The sequence below is a fragment of the Coregonus lavaretus genome (genome assembly GCF_964263955.1).
Source record: "Coregonus lavaretus genome assembly, chromosome: 20".
NCBI classification, from domain to species: domain Eukaryota; kingdom Metazoa; phylum Chordata; class Actinopteri; order Salmoniformes; family Salmonidae; genus Coregonus; species Coregonus lavaretus.
The window spans coordinates 43,223,885-43,243,268 of NC_140007.1; the positions used below are offsets into that span (position 1 = coordinate 43,223,885).

Here is a 19,384-nt window from a genome sequence, read left to right on the forward strand (position 1 = left end):
AACTGAAGTCAGTGATCAGGCTCTTCTCCTGGAGCCAAACAACCCCAAACTGAAGACAGTGATCAGACTCTTCTCCCCACCATACAGGTACCTTTAGGGAGTAGTTTGATTTAACTTTAATTGAGCTTCATCCAGGTAAATGTTTACAGGTCAATCCATTACTAGGTAAGAGATATACAATTGTCCCTTATATCCAATGTCTTATGTCTGATAGTGCAACTGTTGACAGATTGATTCAACATTTGGTGATCTTGAAGTCAGCAAACTACAAGCTAAAAATCTGTCAATTTACAATGTACCAGTCATAGAATAAAACGCAATATCTCTGTAGCCTATACCTTTTCATCAAAGTGCTGTGTTTACCTAGGCTTTTGGGTTTCATGTGTACAATAACTAAATATCCATCCAAGTAAATGTTTCCAGGTCAATCCATTGCTAGGTAACTGAGAGATTTACAATAGTTCCTTATTTCCATTGTCTTGTGTCTGATAGCGCAACTGTTGACAGATTGATACAAAATGTGGTGATCTTGAAGTCACACAACAAACTACGTTTTTACAAACTAAAAAACAAATGTACAATGTACCAGTCATACAATCAAACTCAATATCTCTGTAGCCTATACTCTTTAACTAAAGTGTTAATCTAGGGTTTTGTGTTTCATGTGTAAGTGTACAATAACTAACATGCAACTTGGTTGCAAAACATATATGTTGACACCTGTTTAGTTTAGTTATCCGTCTCCTCCAGGCCATTCCAAACAGTTGTTTTTCACATGCTTCCTGCCTTGATATTTACCACTGATTTCATTTGGGGTAACCTCTAGAGGGCAGTCAAGTATTGTTATTAGTGCACATGACATAAAACTATTTGTGTAAGCCACACTTACCCAGTGTGTGACTGGCAGGCTGTTAATGATCCATCTGAATAAGTATCACCAGTACAGTCACAACACACAGTATCTGTAGATGTTGTTCCTGCATAAAAAACTATACTTCCCAAAACAAACTTGTAAACATTGTACTTAGACTTTCCCCATGTACTCATCTTGACTTAATTTTAATTGTCCAATGATTTCAATCAATCAATCAAACGATCAGCTACTTTTAATTCAGTAGAGTAACTTGGCACACTAGAAATCATGACAAAATCATGTTGAATACTTGAGAGGAGACCAACCTGTGTGGCTGATGTATTGACCAGGTTTACAGCTGCTGTGTCTCTGGGCTGCTCTACCACCATCCTTAGTTGAGTGTCTACAGCAGTAAAAAGCTATTCGGTGGGGCAAGTGGAGACAGGCTCATACATCCCCATGTGCTACCAGAATGTGGAGTCCCTGACTGTGATGGGGCCTTGAATCTGGGGAGAGACGTAACTTGGAATTCATCAGTAATTTACTTACATTCTGGACAATGTTTTGCAGTACAATAGTTTGTCATATATTCTTACATATCATTTGTCTTAGCATTGATGACTTGATGAAGTAATATACCATACACATTTACTTATAAATATGTTTGAAATTCTTTTAACTCTTAAAAACTATTCTGTAAACATATTTTTAAAACCTTGCCTTACCTTTTCAAGTTCTCACAGACAGCATCGATATTCCCTGCTCTGGGGATGCCTATCAAATGGAATCAGTAATTAGTCAAACACATTGGGCTGCTTTTCCGGACAGAGATTAAGCCCAGTCCTTTTCAATGGAGATTCTCCATTTTAAGTGCTTTTTAGTCCAAGGATAGGCTTAATCTATGCCTGGGAAACTGGCCCATTAAATTCACATATCACAGCCAGAAGAGACCACTTAGTAAAACAATGTGATGAAAGATATTCATAGATTTCCAAACATACCTGTGTCAGTATGAGGGTCTATAAAAAAGTCAGATGTCCAATATTGTAATAAATATACCATGACGTTAACAAACAGTAGTAATCTAGACCATACCTGGGTTAAAATACTATTTAGGGTATTTCAATTACTTTCAAAGACATTTGGAAATAAGTATTTTGATATTTTTTTATTTGAAAACACAAGTAATTGAATATTGGTCTGTATTTGGAAATACACTTCGAAAATTGTGGCATGTATTTATTACATATATAGTATTTATACAAATATTTAAATACTCCCATGCAATTGAATCAGGTCTGTTAGGTATTTGAAATAATGTATTTGGAAATAAGTATTAGAAAATACTTTCGAATAGTAGTCTGTTTATAGGAAAGTACAGTGGGGAAAAAAAGTATTTAGTCAGCCACCAATTGTGCAAGTTCTCCCACTTAAAAAGATGAGAGAGGCCTGTCATTTTCATCATAGGTACACGTCAACTATGACAGACAAATTGAGAAAAAAAATCCAGAAAATCACATTGTAGGATTTTTAATGAATTTATTTGCAAATTATGGTGGAAAATAAGTATTTGGTCACCTACAAACAAGCAAGATTTCTGGCTCTCACAGACCTGTAACTTCTTCTTTAAGAGGCTCCTCTGTCCTCCACTCGTTACCTGTATTAATGGCACCTGTTTGAACTTGTTATCAGTATAAAAGACACCTGTCCACAACCTCAAACAGTCACACTCCAAACTCCACTATGGCCAAGACCAAAGAGCTGTCAAAGGACACCAGAAACAAAATTGTAGACCTGCACCAGGCTGGGAAGACTGAATCTGCAATAGGTAAGCAGCTTGGTTTGAAGAAATCAACTGTGGGAGCAATTATTAGGAAATGGAAGACATACAAGACCACTGATAATCTCCCTCGATCTGGGGCTCCACGCAAGATCTTACCCCGTGCGGTCAAAATGATCACAAAAATCCCAGAACCACACGGGGGGACCTAGTGAATGACCTGCAGAGAGCTGGGACCAAAGTAACAAAGACTACCATCAGTAACACACTACGCCGCCAGGGACTCAAATCCTGTAGTGCCAGACGTGTCCCCCTGCTTAAGCCAGTACATGTCCAGGCTCGTCTGAAGTTTGCTAGAGTGCATTTGGATGATCCAGAAGAGGATTGGGAGAATGTCATATGGTCAGATGAAACCAAAATATAACTTTTTGGTAAAAACTCAACTTGTCGTGTTTGGAGGACAAAGAATGCTGAGTTACATCCAAAGAACACCATACCTACTGTGTAGCATGGGGGTGGAAACATCATGCTTTGGGGCTGTGTTTCTGCAAAGGGACCAGGACGACTGATCCGTGTAAAGGAAAGAATGAATGGGGCCATGTATCGTGAGATTTTGAGTGAAAACCTCCTTCCATCAGCAAGGGCATTGAAGATGAAACGTGGCTGGGTCTTTCAGCATGACAATGATCCCAAACACACCGCCCGGGCAACGAAGGAGTGGCTTCGTAAGAAGCATTTCAAGGTCCTGGAGTGGCCTAGCCAGTCTCCAGATCTCAACCCCATAGAAAATCTTTGGAGGGAGTTGAAAGTCCGTGTTGCCCAGCGACAGCCCCAAAACATCACTGCTCTAGAGGAGATCTGCATGGAGGAATGGGCCAAAATACCAGCAACAGTGTGTGAAAACCTTGTGAAGACTTACAGAAAACATTTGACCTGTGTCATTGCCAACAAAGGATATATAACAAAGTATTGAAAAACTTGTTATTGACCAAATACTTATTTTCCACGATAATTTGCAAATAAATTCATAAAAAATCCTACAATGTGATTTTCTGGATTTTTTTTCTCATTTTGTCTGTCATAGTTGACGTGTACCTATGATGAAAATTACAGGCCTCTCTCATCTTTTTAAGTGGGAGAACATGCACAATCGGTGGCTGACTAAATACTTTTTTTCCCCACTGTATTTGAAAATACACTGAACAAAAATATAAACGCAACATGTAAAGTGTTGGTCCCATGAGCTAAAATAAAAGATCCCAGACATTTTCTATACGCACAAAAAGCTTATTTCTTTCAAATTTTGTGCACAAATTTGTTTACATCCCTGTTAGTGAGCATTTCTCCTTTGCCAAGATAATCCATCCACCTGACGAGTGGCATATCAAGAAGCTGATTAAACAGCATGATCATTACACAGGTGCACCTTGTGCTGGGGACAATAAAAGGATACTCTAAATGTGCAGGTTTGTCACAAAACACAATACCACAGATGTCTCATGTTTTGAGGGAGCGTGCAATTGGCATGCTGACAGCAGGAATGTCTGCAAGATAATTTTATGTTAATTTCTCTACCATAAGCCACCTCCAACGTTGTTTTAGAGAATTTTGTCAAGATATCATCAACACTAAGAGAAAAACATGACATTGTGATTCTCTCTTCCCCAAGAAATCGTGTACATAAGCATTGTCCTGATGTCACAACTTCCTCCGAAGCTGCCTCCTCTCCTGGTTCGGGCAGGCTTCGGCGTTCTTCGTCACCGGCCTTCTAGCCACTACCGCTCCTCATCTCATCATTCCATTTGTTTTGTCTTGTCTATTACACACACCTGGTTCATATCCCCTCATTAGTACTTGTATAAGTGTTCCCTCTGCCCCCTTGTCCTTGTGTGTGATTGTTTATTGTGAGGAGAGTGCAGCTCGGTTGAGCTCCATGTATTTTGTATTGCCGGGGTATTTTTCCCGTGTGCCTGTTTGGTTCCAGTGCGCCTGTTTTGCGCACTGGACTGTTTGACGCATTTCTGCGTAACTCTGTATTCCGGAATAAATTCTGTATTCTGTGATTTACCCTCCTGCGCCTGACTCCTTCAAATCATCCATCACAGAATCACACACCCGCCATGGAGTCAGCAGGAGAGGAGCACATGCCTGGAGTCGAGGCACGGGTCCAGGAGCATTCGGCGATGCTAGCCAGCTTGGGAGAAGCGATGGATCGGGTTATCCAGGTCGCCCAATGCCTGGAGAGGACACGATTTGTCGGGACCAGCTGGGCGACCGGATCCAGCCACCCACACCCCAGCACCCAGAAGGATCCATATATCCCGACCACGGGATTTCGACGGGACAGCTGCTCTCTGCCAGGTATTCCTCCTCCAACTGGAGCTTTACTATTCCAGCATCAGCCCGGCCCCATTGGAGCGGGAGAAGGTGTCCGCCCTCGTTTCCTGCCTCTCGGGGAAAGCCCTGGAGTGAGCCAACGCGGTCTGGAATGAAGGAGGAGCCGCGTTGGACAACTACGGGGAGTTCGCTCGCCTCTTTCGGGCTGTCTTCGATCACCCGCCCGAGGGTCGAGAGGCGGGCGAGCGGCTGGTCCACCTGAGGCAGGGGACGAGGACCGTGCAGGACTTCGCCCTGGAGTTCCGGACTGTAGCAGCAGGGTCCGGGTGGAACGAGCGGGCCCTCATCGACCACTTCCGGTGCCATCTACGGGAGGACGTCCGAAGGGAGTTAGCCTGCCGGGACACCATGCAGTCCTTCACTCAACTGGTGGACATGGCCATCCGGTTGGACAACCTGCTGGCGGCCAGAGGACGTCCAGGAGGGGGCCTGCCCATTCCAACCCCGCCCGACCCAAATCACGAGCTGATGGAGCGGCGATCCGGGAGAGCGGAGGACGACAGCGCCAGTGTCACTCTGGTGGCACGAGAGGACATTTCACTGCACGATGTCGTCAGCGTTCTTTTGGGTCTGGAGGCGGCAGGCAGGGCACTCTCACGTCATCCCAGGTATCGAACACCCACACTCGTTCAGAGCCCTCTGCTGCACACTGTACCCTTCCCATCCACTTTCCTGATTACATTGTAGTTCCCCAGTGTAAGGCGCTGGTCGATTCAGGCGTAGCTGGGAACTTTATGGACAGGTCATTTTCACACAGTCTAGGCATTACTTTGGTTCCCCTATCCATTCCACTCCCCATCAGAGCACTTGACAGTCGACCATTAGGGTCCGGGTTCGTTAGGGAGGTTACAGCACCAGTCACTATGGTTACACACAAGACTCATCGCGAGCAAGTCACTTTTTTTAAATTATTGAGTCTCCTGCTTTCCCTGTTGTATTAGGTATTCCCTGGTTAGCACTCCACAACCCCACCTTTTCATGGCCGCAGAGGGTTCTCACGGGGTGGTCGCGAGAGTGTCAGGGTAGGTGTCTCGGTGTTTCCATTGGTGCAACCACGGTGGAAAGTCCAGACAGTACCTCCACCGTGCGCATTCCCCCCGAATACCTCGATTTGGCGCACGCGTTTTCCAAAACGCAGGCAACCGAATTACCACCTCATCGGGCGGGGGATTGCGCGATAAACTTCCGGGTAGATGCTGTGCCTCCCAGGAGTCATGTGTATCCCGTCACAGGCTGAAACGGAGGCTATGGAGACATACGTCTCTGAGTTCCTGCGCCAGGGGTTTATACGTCCCTCCACTTCGCCCGCCTCCTCAAGTTTCTTTTTTGTGAAGAAGAAAGACGGCGGTCTGCGCCCGTGCATTGATTACCGATCACTGAACAAGGGGACGATATGATTTAGTTATCCTCTACCCCTCATTCCATCTGTGATCGAGTCAATGCATGGGGCACGCTTCTTCACAAAATTAGATGTCCGGAGTGCGTACAACCTGGTGTGTGTCCGAGAGGGGGACAGCATTAAGCACAACCACAGGGAATTACGAATACCTGGTGATAACTTATGGTTTGATAAATGCTCCATCCGTCTTTTTATTTATTTATTTTTTGTCATTTAGCAGATGCTCTTATCCAGAGCGACTTACAGGTAGTGAGTGCATACATTTTCATACTGGCCCCCCGTGGGAAACAAACCCACAACCCTGGCGTTGCAAGCGCCATGCTCTACCAACTGAGCTACAGGGGACGTACAGTACCTCAGTCGGGTAGTCCTCAGTCTTCCAGTCCTTTGTGAACGAGGTGTTTCGGGACATGCTTGGTCACTGTGTAGTGGTCTACATCGATGACATTCTGGTGTATTCCGCTACACGCGCCGAGCATGTGTCCCTGGTTCGCAAAGTGCTGGCCCGACTGTTGGAACATGACCTTTATGCCAAGGCAGAAAAGTGTTTGTTTTTCCTACAGTCTGTCTCCTTCCTCGGATACCGCATTACCACCTCAGGTGTGGAGATGGAGGGAGATCGCATTTCAGCCGTGCGTAATTGGCCGACTCCAACCACGGTAAAGGAGGTGCAGCGCTTTATTGACTTTGCCAACTACTATCGGAGGTTTATCCGGGGCTTTGGCTAGGTAGCAGCTCCCATCACATCTCTGTTGAAGGGTGGGCCGTCCTGGCTCCGCTGGTCTGCTGAGGCTCCAGGGCCTTCAATAACCTGAGGGGTCTGTTCACCTCAGCCCTGGTACTGGCCCACCCTGATCCATCACTACCGTTCATAGTGGAGGTGGATGCGTCCAAGGTAGGGATAGGCGCGGTCCTATCTCAACGCTCGGGCACGCCACCAAAGCTCCGCCCCTGTGCCTTCTTCTCCAAGAAGCTCAGCCCGGCGGAGCAGAACTACGACGTTGGTGATTGGGAGCTGTTGGCTGTTGTCCGAGCCCTGACCATGTGGAGGCACTGGCTCGAAGGGGCGAAACACCCTTTCCTCGTATGGACGGACCACCGTAACCTGGAGTACATCCGTGCAGCGAGGAGGCTGAACCCTCGCAAGGCCAGGTTGGCCCTATTCTTCACCCGGTTTGATTTTACACTATCATACATCCCGGGTACGAAGAACGTGAAGGCAGTCGCACTGTCACGGCTGTACGACACAGAGGAAAGGCCCAGAGACAACACCCCCATACTACCGGCCTCCTGTATTGTGGCGCCGGTAGTATGGACGCGGATATAGAGCAGGCATTACGCACAGAGCCATCTCCACCTCAGTGTCCAGCTGGGCTGCGGTACGTGCCTGCTCTTGTCCGTGACCGTCTGATCTATTGGGCACACACGTCCCCCTCCTCTGGTCACCCAGGTATCGGTCGTACAGTGCGCTGCCTGACCGGAAAGTACTGGTGGCCTACCTTGGCTAAGGACATAAGGGTGTATGTTTCATTTACATTTACATTTAAGTCATTAGCAGTGTTTCCTCCTGCTCGGTGTGTGCCCAGAGTAAGGCACCTAGGCACCTCCCAGCGGGTAAGTTACAGCCTTTACCAGTTCCACAACGGCCACAATGTTCTCACCTGAGTATTGATTTCCTTACTGATCTTCCCCTCTCTGAAGGTAACACCACCATCCTGGTCGTTGTGGACTGACTTCAGAGACACCACTCAACTTTTAATTTTTGTTGAAGGAATAAATGAGAACTTTGAAATAACAGAGGAACTTCTTGCGATGGAATCAATGATGGGAACAACCAGTGGCTCTGACTTATATGACAGGGTGTCTGCCTGCTTGGAGAAAATGAATCTACCGTGGAGGAAACTGACAAACGTCACAACAGATGGATCACCAAATCTAACCTGTAAAAACATTGGCCTCCTTAAAAGATTACAAGACAAAGTAAAAGAAGAAAGCCCTAACCCGGAGGAATTTATATTTCTTCACTGTATTATTCATCAGGAAGCCCTGTGTCAAAGTGTGTTAAAGCTGGAAAAGTTGTCAAAGTGGTTGTAAAACTTGTCAACTTTATACGGGCAAGGGGGCTTAACCATCGTCAGTTCATTCAGCTGCTCAATGACACGGAGGCAGAGCACCAGGACTTGTTGTAGCATTCAAATGTGCCTGGGAAAAGTATTTCGCCGTGTGTGGGAACTAAGAGGGGAGATAGGTATGTTCCTTGATACGGTTGGTAAAGCTGACGACTTCTCAGAGTTGAAAGACACAGACTGGCTGGGCGACTTTGCTTTCGGTGTGGACATATTGGGGCATCTGAACGATCTAAATGTGAAACTGCAGGGAAATTGTGTTTTTGTGCATGAACTGTATTCCAAGGCCAAACTTATGTTGTTCTCCAGACAAATGAGCAGCCGGTCTCTCGCTCATTTTCCGACACTGGCCGCACTGAACGCGCCCACATCGCAGTGCCGCACTGAGACATACAGTAGCACTTTGATTGACCTGCATGCTGAGTTTTCCCACCACTTCTCAGACTTCACCAAGATTGAGACTGAGCTGGAGCTTGTATCATGCCCCCTGTCTTTCGACAGTGAGAAAGCACCACCAGACACACAATTGGAGCTCATCGACATCCAATGTGACATTGCTTTTACATTTACATTTACGTCATTTAGCAGACGCTCTTATCCAGAGCGACTTACAAATTGGCTTTGAAGGAGAAGTACAAAACAGCAACAATAGACCAGTTCTATGGCTCACTGAATGAAACAAAGTTTCCAAACATTAAAAAGCACGCCCAAAGGATGCTTGTTTTATTCGGGTCCACATATGTGTGTGAACAAACGTTCTCAGTCATGAATTACAACAAATCCCATCACAGGTCAAATGTAACAAATTACCACTTGTCAGCTGTTCTGAGAATCTCTACATCAAAGATGACACCAGACTTTGATGCCCTTGCCAAGAGAGGTGACCAGACCCATTGTTCACATTAAGACACAAATAACTGTGACTGGGGTAGGCAAGGATTACACCTTTTCATGGTGATGTTATGCAGTGATAATTATCCAGCAATGCATTTGGATACAGGTAATAACTAATCAGTCAAATTTGGGCTGAGGTGATTGGATAACTGTCAATATGGCTCACAATGGAGATGAGAATTTTTCCTTAATATGCTTTCAAAAACAGACCACCCAAATGAAACAGATGCTCTAACCATATGTTTCACTCAAATGTTAGATTATTATTATTTTATTTTTGTACACATCTGCTGTTACATTTAGCATGTCTCCAGTCATATAATATATATTTTTAAGTTTGCATATTGTAACTGTACGTTTGATTGTACTTTACAAGGGTAGAGATGCAGGATCTGTGTGTGTTTGACGGTGTCTGTGACATAAATATCAATTTTGTAAAAAGGAAAATCACAAATAAACAAGGGTAGAATTGTTCTGCAAGCCTAAGTACACCTACAGTACACTAGTAGTTGCGTGTCAATGTGAAAATGAATAAAGGCTTCACATGTTTTGTCACGCATATAGTATGTGGCCCTTCACTTGGTTTCAAAATCTCAACGTGGCCCTTGAGCCAAAAGGTTTGCCCACCCCTGGTCTAGGGGGTAGTCTGATTGAAATGTGATGAAGCTTCATCCAGGTCAATGTTTTCTACCCCACAGATAACAGATTCCCCAAACAGGTTAAACACCTAAATCAACTGGATACTACCCAAGTCTTCCCCCAAACAAAAGTCATTTTCTCACCTCAAAGGTAAAAATAAAGGTTAAATGAATAAAATGCTACATTTACCAGAACGGATGCCCCTGTAATCAGCCATTCCCATAGTAATGCTAGCATTTACCAATAAACTATGCCCATGACAATTTGGAAGCTTTAAAACATAAAATACTGATTGATTTTTGTTAGTTTTAGAAAATCATTGATGACAGTTCAAAGTTCTACCAAAAACTGCAGCCGAAAGTAGAGCAAATCCCTCCTCTTACTTTGTGACGTACAGGGAGCTAAAGCTGAGGCTGGGGGAGTGAAAACAGCAGCTCCAACACCACAGAAGAAGATCTAACGAGAGAAAGCAGCAGCTTCAACACCACAGAAGAAGTTCTAATGAGAGAAAGCAGCAGCTCCAACACCACAGAAGAAGATCTAACGAGAGAAAGCAGCAGCTTCAACACCACAGAAGAAGTTCTAATGAGAGAAAGCAGCTGCTCCAACACCACAGAAGAAGATCTAATGTCACACACAGTGGAGGGACAGCTGAAACTGGAAGGGATGTTTTTGAAGTGGGTGTCCTCCATGCATTTCAAATAATAAACACAAAAAATATTTGTCAAATTAAAAGCAAAAAAGAAGGTACACTTGCTGAATGGATGTTGATTATTTTCACAATATTAACAAATGTACAAGTGTTTTGTGCCCATACAAATTACTGTTCAGAAAAACAAGTAATGGAAAATGTATCGGGTAATTTAAATATAATTTACAAGCAATCAGCAAACCGGTTTGGTTAGAAGGCACAAGTAAAGACTGTTCATATCACATTTTATTTTTTGTAGCACAATTAACAGTAAAAAGTGACATGGTCTTGATCTAGGATGTTGCAAAACAACTTGGCTAAATAACAGGTGAATCAAGATCCCAGATCCCAGTAACTTTGGCTGAATACAGTCAACTCCTGATAAATCCACATTGGATTAGTCAAAATTAAAGTGGAAGTGCATTGCAGTTCATTTTATCCACGGCGGTGTGGATATTTTCACGCTCCAGTTCTGGTGTGTGGCATCCATGACACTTCATCTGAGTACAGTGGATGGATCATTTATGATATTGCACATTTTCAATGGTACACTTTCAAACTCAGCTCCCAGATTAGTGCAGGCTGCGAGATGCGACTGACATTTTACGGGTGGGTAGAGAGCGAGAGTGGGGGGTGGACATGGAGGGCGCATGGCTTGAAGCACTGAACATCATGATGTGAATTGGACTGTGTTTAGGCTATTACTAGCATCAGAACTTCACTGAATTACATAATTATATACTAGACATTAGGAATACTTTTGGAACTTAAAATAACATTATATAAACCTGTTCTCAAGATTTGTAAATAACGGTTCTGTTCCAGAAGACTAGAGATCACTTCTGTTCCCAGTTCAGTTACGGTTTCTTGAAATAAATGTTGGTTCTGTTTTGGTTCTGTTCCCTGAACTGGTTCGAACCCCTGATTTAAGACACTATATGTCTCTTCTGTTTCCACTCTGGAAAAACAAGATGCAAAACAAGTATAATTTGGTTAGTTATTACTATGATAGTCTGAGAAATACTTAATCCAAATGGACAGGATGTTTTGGATTGATAGGGGTGCACACACTCAAAATGTTTACATTTAAATAATTTAGCAGATGCTCTTAGAGTTAAGTGCCTTGCTCAAGGGCAAATCGACAAAATGTTTTTTTCTTCCACCTAGTCTGCTCAGCGATTCAAACCAACGACCTTAGTCACCTAGTCGTCTCGTGGATTTGAACAATCAACTTTTCGGTTACTGGCCTAGCGCTCTTAAACGCTAGACTACCTGCCACCACTCTCTCTAACTCACTCATACTCACACAAACACTAAAAAATAATTCACACACACACTAAACAATAATTTACTGATGCAATTCCTAAAATGAATCTGAGTTTTTTTCTTTTTCTCACTACTATTAATAAGAAAACAGCTCCAGCTAATATCATGAGAACTGTCATGGATGCCACAACACCAATTATGCCTCTAGCTGTTGAATGGGATAGTTGTGGTCCACACGCTGAATCCGACCAAGGAAATCCTGGTTTCATTTCCTGAAGTCCCAAGGATTCACATCTATAAACAGATAAATACTGGCCATTAATGATTCCTTTATAACTTGGTCATACATCTTTCAGTTTTAGATTTGTGTTAGGTAACTTTGTATTTAGGGGGGAAACTATTTGTGTAAGCCACACTTACCCAGTGTGTGACTGGCAGGCTGTAAATGATCCATCTGAATAAGTATCACCAGTACAGTAAGAACAAACAGTATCTGTAGATGTTGTTCCTGCATAAATGGAGGTTTAAACATAAATAAAAAACGATTAGTTACCGGAGTGTAACTCCAGTTCTATGAGTGGAGCGGAGCCCCATAGGGGAGCTCTGCTCCTAGTGGTTTACCCTCTGCCCTATGGCAGCAGCAGCCTGAGACAAAATTATGCACACACCTACAGCCAATAGGAGTACAGGTGTCCCTATAAGAGGGGCTGCCTCCCCTCAATCAGCCTCCCGAGATATTTATCTTCAGCGAGACTAGAGAGGGTCGGCAGGGCCTTAAGTCCTATGGGGCTCCGCTCCACTCATAGAACTGGAGTTACACTCCGGTAACTAATCGTTCTATATCGTGGAGCTCCGCCCCATAGGGGAGCTCTGCTCCTAGTGGTTTAAGGCGGAGCGTAGCGCTCCAAAATGTACTCCCTGCCGAGCCTAACACTTCCCATCGAAACGAGAAAGTCAGGCCTAGCAATGGCTGCAACCGAGTCCCGCAGTACTGCAACTAAAAACCCCTACGGGCGTCACAATATACCGCGTCATCGGTTAAAGACCTGCCCCACCTAGTCCAATGGCAATGCCAATGACTAGTGGGCAGATCACCAGAATAGAAGCCATACTAATCTGTACTAGCAGATAGATGTGCCTCAATATCCTGTGAAAACACTACCGACCATTAATGGAATGACACCAAGTGTCACTCTACATTGTAAACGCGGTAGACCGCCTCACTCACTCAATGGAATCCCAGAGATTAGTGGGCAGGAACAAAAACATGAGTCATACTAACTGAACAAGCAGATAGATGACCTCACATTCTGTTAATCAACGCATGCCTCTACTGTACTGACCCTGTCAGTCAGGATTCATGCCACAAAATATGTTTTCCTATCCAAAGCGGACCTGATGGAAACCCTGTCCATAGTCCTGCTTTTCCCTCTCTTCCTAGCTCAAGATCTCCCTTCAGCTATGCTGAGTACAGACCGAGCCAAAGAGTTAGAAAACACATCTGTCAAAAAACACGTCTTCCTAACCAAAGCGGACCTGATGGAAACCTGTGTCCACAGTCCTGCTTCTCCTCTCTTTCTTGCTCAAGATCTCCCTTCAGCCACGCTGAGTACAGATCGAGCCAGAGAATTAGAAGACATATCTAAGAGATAGAAACGGATAAATGGAGACGGCGTCGACCAGGATGCTGCTCTACAGATATCCTCTACTCCTGTTCCTCTGAAAAGGGCAGTAGAAGCCGCTACTCCACGAGTGGAGTGAGCTCTGATACCCTGAGGCAATTGCCGCCCCGCTGCCTCATAAGCTGTCTCAATGCCTTCACAAAGCCAATGAGACAACCTCTGTTTTGAAAGTGGTCTACCTAGTGCAGCCGCACCGTGACACACAAACAACTGAGGCGATGACCTAATCGCTGCTGTGCGCTCGACGTAACACGCCAAAGCGCTTACCGGGCACAGGCGATGGAGCTTTTCCTCACTCCTCTCTCTATGAGGAGGATGAGAAAAAGCCCACAGCTCCACGGTCTGTGACCTATATGAACTCTTAATAACCTTCGGCACAAATGCCGGGTTAGGATGTAACACTGCTCTGCTCAGGTCACCATTGATGGCCAAGCAGTCAGGTCTCGTCGAAAGAGCACACAAATCACTGACCCGCTTAGCTGTAGTCAAAGCGAGCAACAGTGCTGTCTTTATAGACAGCAACATGAGGGGTATTTGATTCAATGGCTCGAACGGCGACTTACATAGCGCTTCGAGTACCAAAGCCAAATCCCACTGAGGAAGCGTGACTCTAGGTGTTGGCCTAAGTCGCCGCGTTCCTAATAGGAAGTGTTTCACTAGAGGGTGGCTAAAGACATTGTCTCTGCCAAAACCCTCATGACAAGCTGAAATCGCTGCTGCAAACACTCTAATCGTGGCAGGCGATTTTTGCTTATCAAACATGAGCTGTAGAAAAGAGAGAATACTCTCCACCTGACAGCTCATGGGGTCTACACCTTGTGTGACACACCATCGTGAAAACACGTTCCATCTACTGGCATACATCTTAGAAGTGGAACTGGCACGTGAACCCTGTATGGTCCTGATCACTGCATCAGATAACCCACGGCGCTCTAGCCTGTCCCTCTCAGCAGCCAGGCCTTCAGTGGTTGGCCGATTATGGGCAATTTCCCTATCGTGCCAGCCGCCTGAGACAACGTGTCCCGTCGATGTGGAATTGGCCAAGGTGGCGCAATCAACATCTGACTAATCTCCGCAAACCACGGAGCCCCCGGGCGATCGTGCGCTATCAGTATCACTGACAGCCCCTCTGACCTCACCCTGGCTAGCAGTGGGAGAATGCAGGACAGCGGAGGGAATGCATACAGGAGAACTCTCGGCCACGGTTGGTGCGCAAAGGCGTCCCTTCCCAGTGGCGGTTCGTCCTGTTCCCTCAGAGAGAACCACAGAGGACATTGCGCGTTCACGCGTGACGCGAATAGGTCCACCTCGGCTCTCCCGAATTGTTCCCAAATCTGGAGAACAATGCCTGGATGCAGACACCACTCGTCGTCTCGAGGACCCCCTCTTGACATGAGGTCTGCTCCTACGTTCAAGTAGCCCGGAATGTGTGCTGCTCTCAATGAGCGAAGGTGCTCGTGAACCCACAGCCACAATTCCTCTGCCGCCCGATGGAGAGCAGGAGACCTGACTCCTCCCTGGCGATTTATGTGGGCTACTGTGGCCCGGTTGTCTGACCAGACCAGCACATCGCGACCCCGAAGGGTAGACGCGAAGTGGGTCAGAACCAGTCGAACCGTTTCCAACTCCAGGAGGTTGATGTGACGACCTGATTGAGGCCACACACCTCCTATCGCTTGTGTCTGACATGTCCCTCCCCATCCCGTCAGGGACGCATCCGTGAATACTGGGATGTGAGAGGACACCTTTCCTATCGGGACTCCGTGCGTGAGAACGCGCGAGTTTCTCCAATAGTTTAGGTCTGCACTGAGCGAGAGGGGAACCACCACCAACCGATGACGTTGACGCAATGGGTCTAGTCTTAGTTGGGCGAACCATCGCTGCATCCTGCGCATATGCAGGAGTCCCAGCGGAACCACAGAGTGGGCTGACGACATGAGACCCAAAAGTGACATGATCGACAGCGCCATCACCGTGTGATTCGGACGACACTTCCTTAGGGCTAGCAACAAGGCTACCCTTCGGGGGTCCGAGATTCGGGCCCTCATCCTCACAGTGTCTAGCTGTATCCCCAGGTAGACAATCTGATGAGTGGGCCAGGGCGCGCTCTTTTTCCAATTCACAGCAAACCCCAGACTTGTGAGATGCATCACTGTCTGTGTTGTGTGGGTAATCGCCAGCTCTGCTGACGGGGCGAGAACCAGTAGGTCGTCCAGGTAGGCTAGTAGCCGTATTCCCTGACGACGCAACGGTTCCAATGCCACCTCCACCCAAATGGCATCCTCGTGTATTCGTACGCCACCCCTTGAAAGGCGAACCGCAGAAACTTCCTGTGACGCGGCTGAACCGGCACATGAAAGTACGCGTCCTTTAGGTCTATGCTCGCACAAAAGTCCCCTCTCTGGACACATTCCAGCAGACGTTTTGTCGTTAGCAGTCGGAAGGGCCGCTTGGTTATGCTCTCGTTGAGAATGCGTAAATCCAAAATCGGCCTCACTCCCCCCGTCTTTTTGGGCACTAGGAAATAAGGCGAATATAGCCCTTTGTTCCTTTGCTCCCGGGGAACTACTGTCACCGCCTCCTTCGCCAAAAGTTCTGTAATCTCTGTCATCAGAGCGGCCACTTTGTCTGGCGTTTTCATCACCGTCTCCACCACTCCCCTGAACGGGGGTGGGGTTCGGTGGAATTGGAGAGCATAACCCTTCTGCAACGTCTGTTCTAGCCAGTGTGAGAGGGTGCAGCTGTGGTGCATCCAGTAGGAAGGACCTGTATTCCTCTATGGCCCTTACCGCCACTGTTCCCCAACATTGAAGTGGTGGAACAGCCCAAGGTGGGCCTCCCGTGAAAGGGAGAGGAACTATCGATGCGTTCTGAGAAAGAAAGAGGAGTAGGGACGTCGGTTAAACCCGTAACCGTCGTATTCCTGCCCTCCTTGAACGCATCGCTGGTCTGAATTGCGCTGACCGAGGCCACAGCCTGCGGCAGAGCACCATCCCCAGCAAGCGATTGCGTCATCTTAGGTGACTGCAATTCGCTATCAGAGCCCTTCACTACAGTACTCCTAGAAGTCTGTAGTATGAGGTCTCTATGAGGTAAAACAAGGCGGCGCCTTGATACCTTCTTGACTTTCACCTTCTGTGTGTGTTCAACACTGCACCCCTGGTGGGTTGATTCACGCTCAGTGTGGTGAGTACTGGCTCGTTCTGTCAGGGGAGCTGATACTTTGGTTATACCCATAACGCTAGTAATCCTGCCCTCCTTGAACGTAGCATGGGTCTGAATCGCATTAACCGAGACCTTGGTCTGCGATAATGCGCCGTCCCCAGATAGCTGCTGTGTTACAATGCCTGGGGGCGCCGATACTCTGGGCACCTTGGTGACCGCGGTAATCGGGCCCTCCGTGAACGCAGCATGGGTCTGGCTCGTACTAGTGGAGACCTTAGTCTGTGCTAGTGCGCCATCCCCAAATAGCGGCTGCGTCCTCATGTCAGAATCTGACCGGGACTGCTGCCTTCTATGTAAAGCAATTCTTATACGTGAAGTGTGATGTGACGACCTGATTGAGGTCTTCTGGATACATACTCTTAGTGCCTGTTCAGCAACGCACCCTCGGTGGGCTGAACGGCTCTTAGAGTGGTAAGGAAGAGAGGGTGAGATTTGAACGCTCTCGGACGTATTATGGAAAAGAGGCTCTTTTTTGACAAAGTCAGGTGGAGCCAACTCTTTATTAAACACATCAACAAAGGCATTAACATCAACACCCATCCCTTCAACCGAAGGGTGGGGGGGAACAGTGGGCACGTTCGACACCATCGATGCGTCCTCCATCCTCTCCCCCGCGTCCCGTCACGTACGCCTCCTCTTGCCTCCCTTGGAGGGCCAGGTCGGCGTCCTCGTCACCTCCCTCGCCGGCTGTAGTGGGGCTACCGTAGCTGCTGGGAGGGCCGGGCCCATTCCCTTGCTGCTCGTGGCCGCCGGATGACGCCGATTACGCCGCCTCGTCGTAGACCCCGGTCTACTTAGAGGGGCGGAGGTAGATGGCCTTTGGGGAGGAGGGGGGCCGAGTCGTCCTGCCAACGGCAGGTGCTTGGCCAACTGCTTCTTCTCCATCCTCTAACTTAGAGAAACGCTCCGTCGCCTCTTTGACTGCGACCCCAAAGAGGCCATCGTCAGAGAGTGGGGCGTTCAAGAGAGACGTCCTGTCTGCCTCTTTCATGGATGTCAATGACAACCAGAGGTGTCGTTCACCGACCACCGAAGTGGCCATGGATCTCCCCGCGCAGACTGCGGACGCCTGTGTCAGGTGGAGTATGGCGGCAGAAATTCTGGACGCCTCCTCCACCTCCTCCGGTGCCATCTCTGTCTTACCCGTGGTTAAACGGGACAGAGAGGCCGCCAAAAGGGCAATGTTGTTAGCTGCTGCTACAGCTTGGGCTCCCAACCCAAAATACTTCTCTAACAGCTGTGCTGTGAGTCGGTCCTTCTGGGATGGCAACGTGGCCTTCTTGGAAGAGGGCCAAGGGCTCGAACCCGGTACGAGATACGCCGCCATGGCGCTCTCTAACCTGGGGATTCCCTGACCCTGAAACCTTCCTTCCACTCTCGTGAATGGGAGATACGCTTTTACAGGCGAACGCGCCGCTAAAGGTGCCTCCCACGAGCCCTCAACGTACCTAGCCAAAGAAGGCATGGCAGGAGCCACTGGCTCCGCCGCCTTCCTTGGCCTGGAATAAGGACCGCCCTCCATCATATCAACCTCCGGTGCGGAGGGAAGAGGGGGCAGCCTTATTACCAGCCGTTGAGCAGCTCTCTCAATGATACCCGGAAAGTCCGATCTCAGAGAGGCTGCAGCGAAAGAGAGAGCTTCTGATCTCTCAGAGCTCGTATCCCCTTCGCTATAGGGACTACAAGCCCTCTCGCTCTCCAAAGGAAAGGGGGGCTTGAAAGTATGAGGGACGGGGTCCGACTGTTCCATTGGAATGCCAGACCCTTCCTCAAAGTCCCTATCTTCCCCCGAGTCTGCGCCGTCGGACGACGCCTCTGAAGCAGAGGCTAGTATCGACAGCACATCCTCAAGGGGGATGTCCTCCCTGAAAAACGCCCAACGCTGCTTCCTCTCCTTTAAAGAAAGGAGGGCGCAGGAGGCGCAATTCGGGGGACTGCAGACGCCTTCCTTGGCATGCTGGGATCCCAAACACACGAAACATAGGTCGTGGTGGTCACTGGCCGCCATGGAAGTGCATCTGCACTGAGCTCTGAAAATAGCTTATGGGGGTGGAAAATCTCCCGGTGTGCTCATTTAGACGACGTTGATGACTGGAATATCAACAACGTTTTCGTCCTGAGTCTTCGTGCTTCGTCTCTTCTTGGCTCTTCAGTCTAGTCATCCAGTCGCTGAAGAAAAAGGGAGGCTGATTGAGGGGAGGCATCCCCTCTTATAGGGACACCTGTACTCCTATTGGCTGTAGGTGTGTGCATAATTTTGTCTCAGGCTGCTGTTGCCGTAGGGCAGAGGGTAAACCACTAGGAGCAGAGCTCCCCTATGGGGCGGAGCTCCACGATATAGAACTAGACTTCCCAAAACAAACTTGTAAACATTGTACTTAAACTTTCCCCATGTACTCATCTTGACTTAATTTTAATTGTCCAATAATTTC

At 47.3% G+C, this 19,384-nt stretch overlaps 1 protein-coding gene and 1 long non-coding RNA gene across 2 annotated transcripts in view; one reads left to right on the top strand and one right to left on the bottom strand.

Moving 5' to 3' along the window:
• The window catches only part of LOC311148030 (tumor necrosis factor receptor superfamily member 5-like), a 195,006-nt gene that overhangs the window by 100,490 nt on the left and 75,132 nt on the right, over positions 1-19,384 (top strand). The gene's annotated exons all lie outside the window — the stretch shown is intronic.
• Positions 11,943-12,579, bottom strand: LOC311148041. Its single transcript, XR_014614860.1, has 2 exons — positions 12,466-12,579; positions 11,943-12,339 (listed from the first exon to the last, which is right to left on the bottom strand). It is a non-coding gene; the product is annotated as an uncharacterized lncRNA (long non-coding RNA).